A 3,622-nucleotide genomic window follows, 5' to 3' on the forward strand; every position below is an offset into this window, starting at 1 on the left:
AACAAATACTATAAAATAATGTATCCAGATTTTTTTTTCTGCCCTCTTAAAAGATGATACAGTGTTTGGGGCACTACAATAAGATAACAGAAGAATCATCTAATAACGATTTATTTCACTTTTGTTCCCAGTGTTTCTGTTATAGCACCCACCTTACTAATTTTGTCTTGTCTTATACAGTTGGAAATCGCTGAAAAATGTTGAAATAATCCCTAGGATAGTGATAGAGCAAAATTTCTGGAGCTAGAGGAAATCAGAATCACCAAGATCCTGTTAAGTTATGAAAGGGTCCAGTGGAACCTATGTGGGACTTGCAAGATAGAGTTTTATTATATGTTTTAAAATGGAAATTTACATATTTGGAAAAAGTAAGAGACAGAGAAAGAATGAAAATAATGAAATAGCCATCTTTATAAGCAATTAGAACCAGCCAGGCACAGTGGCTCACACCTGTAATCCCAGCACTCTAGGAGGCCGATGCGGGAGGATTCCTTGAGCCCAGGAGTTAAAGACCAGCCTGGGCAGCATAGTGAGACTGTGTCTCTACAAAAAAGTTAAAAAGAAATTAGGTATGGTGGCATGCACCTGTAGTCCCAGCTACTCAGGAAGCTAAAGTGAGAGAATCACTTAAGCCTGGGAAGTTGAGGCTGCAGTGAGCCTTGATCATGCCACTGCACTCCAGTCTGGGTGACAGAAGGAGATCGTGCTTAAAAACAAGCAACAACAACAAATTAAAGCAGAAGCTGTCAGGGAAGAAAACCTCAAAAATCTAACATTGAATCTAATGAATCCTATAAATTGATCCTTTTGGTATTTGCAGCAGAACTCCATCCACCTGACAATCTTAGAGTGGCAATCAGTGACTCCATGGTGCTGAAATCAAGGGACATTTTTCTCTTCTCTGCAATCAATTCAACTGACCATTTCTCCTTTTGGAAACTTTCATCTTTCAGTATTGCAGACCTCTTCTAGTTTTAACTAAACTTGTAGGCTACTCAGTCTCCACTAGTGGGTCTTCTTTTCCCGTCCTTTATTTATTTAGAGACAGTATATCACTTTGTTGCCCAGGCTGGAGTGCAGTGGCACAAACACTCACTACTGCCTCGACCTACTGAGTTCAAGCAGTCCTCCTGCCTCAGCCTCCTGAGTAGCTGGGACCACCGGCACTCACCACCAGACCCAGTTAATTTTTTTCAGGTCTTTTTTTAGAGATGGTATCTCACTATGTAGCCCAGGCTGGTCTAGAACTGCTGGGCTCAAGCGATCCTCCTGCCTCGGCCTCCCAAAGTGCTGGGATATTGCAGGCATGAACCACTCTCTTATCCTTTAAAGTATGAAATTCCTTGGGCTTCTCTTCTCTCACTTCTATTCTTCTCATTTGTATTCTTTAGCTCACTAGATAAACTCATCCATCCGTGTGACTTTAAATGCCGTTTATCTGTCGATGACACCTAATTTTTAACCTTTGATCCTGACCTCTCTTCAGAACTTTACAACCAGCTACCTACTTGATATCTCCACTGGGATATCTTAAAAGCATCACACACTGAACTCTTGATCTTTGCTTGTTCCAAATCCTGCTTCCTTTGCCATCTTCCCTATCCCAGTAAATGGCACCTTCCTTCTACACATTTGGTTAAACTGAAACTTAGGAAGCATCCTTAACCCTTCTATTTCTCTCATCATCCAAAATATTTCTCATCCATTTATCTCTCTATTCATTGCCACCACCCTAGTCCAAGCCCCGTTTATCTCTTGGACTTTGGCAGTAGTAATTGGTTACTTTCTTGCCCAACTCCTATCTACTCTAGTGTAGCTGCTGTAGGGATCACTTATAAATGTAACTTTTTATCATATCCCTTCTTTGATTAAAAATTTTTAGTGGTTTCTCATCACGCTTAGTAAAATCCAAAATTTGTAGCATTGCCAAGAGAGGTTTAGGTCCCCGCCTCCCTCTCCAAATTCATCTCACATCACCCACCCCTGACCTCACCCTTGCTGTCTTCCAGCCACATTGGTGTGCTTTCATTTCTTCAACCAAGCCTCCTCTGTCAAGAATGCTCCCACCCACCCCCATCCCACAGTTTTGCCTGGTTAACTCCTATCTTTTTTTTTTTTTTTTTTTTTTTTTTTTTTTGAGACAGGGTCTCACTCTGTCACCCAGACTGGAGGGCAGTAGCGTGATCTCGGCCTACTGCAACCTCTGCTTCCTGGGCTCAGGCGATCCGCCTACCTCAGCCTCCTGAGTAGATGGGACTATAGGCACATACTATCACACCTGGCTAATTTTTTTGTATTTGTAGTGATGGGGTTTTGCCTTGTTGCTCAGGCTGGTCTCAAACTCCTGAGCTCAAGCAATCCACTGGCCTCAGACTCCCAAAGTGCTGGGATTACTGGTGTGTGCCACTGCACCCAGCACTCCCATTTATCTTTCAGGTCTCAACTTAATGTCACTTATTCACATGTGGACTGGCTGATTCCCTCAATCTATGTTCTTAATTAAAGGCGTCCACCTTGCCCCCAGTGTTTCTGTTATAGCACCCTTTTCTATTTCTTTAAAGCACTTATCATAATTTGTAATTAACCAATAAATAAATTTATAACACCTTTGTCCCACACTAAACATATATTCCTTTAGGTCAGGGACTATGTCTAACTTGTTGACTAATATGCCTGGCACATGGTATCTCCTCAGATATGTATTTGTTGACTGAATGAATGAATGAGTCCATAAATGAATGGAGTTTGCAATCCCTACACCATGGTAAGCTATAGACCCTCACAAAAGGATTTGCCATGGAAATTGCTAGATGAGGAAGACTTTCTTAACTTTTTCCATGTATTTATTTTGGGAGGAAGAAGAGATCATTGCTGTTCAGTTGCAAGTCGCCATTAGGAAACTGATCGTATAGGGGACTTGGACTTTTGGTTTTGATTACCTGGCTTAACTCCAAAGCCCTTTTGCTTCAGCATCACCAAATTGGGTCTACCCCGAATGTGAATTTTGCCTTTCTGAATCACCTAACATGTAATACTATCTGCTTCCTCTCTTTTCCCTCTCCCCTTCCTGAGACAAAGCAGACTGTATCAGTTATTGCCTTTTACTTCAAGTCATAGAAGCTCCAGCCCAAACTGGCTTAAACAATAAAAGGATATTTTACCTCATAAAATATTAGGTCTAAAGGTAGTACAGGGGCCAGTCATGGTATACTAGAGCCACACCTGCTTCTCTGGGATTCCCTTGGCTCTGCTCTCCTCTGTGTGTTAAATTCTTTCTCGGGCTGGCACCAAGATGGACTCACACTTCTGGAGACTATGTGTAGGTGCAACTATATCCAGCGGGAGATGGGGCTGGTTTCTCCCTGTGTGTTTCATTTTCTCAGAAGCTCTGCAGCATCTAATCACTGGCAAGGGGGATGTGGTGTTATTATGATTGTCTTGGACTAATGAGACTATTCCCTGAGTCACCTGGTGGAGTGATACTCACCAGAACAAAACCAAGTCTCTCAAAAAGAGAAAGGGGAGTGGGGAAAATGACTGTTGGCCAAACATCCATGAGAATTGGCTGCATATAAATTAATTTATAAATTACAAAATGCAGACAGCTGTATTTTCCTGAGTA

The sequence above is a fragment of the Rhinopithecus bieti genome, unplaced genomic scaffold (genome assembly GCF_001698545.2).
Source record: "Rhinopithecus bieti isolate Rb0 unplaced genomic scaffold, ASM169854v2 scaffold_50922, whole genome shotgun sequence".
Taxonomy (NCBI): domain Eukaryota; kingdom Metazoa; phylum Chordata; class Mammalia; order Primates; family Cercopithecidae; genus Rhinopithecus; species Rhinopithecus bieti.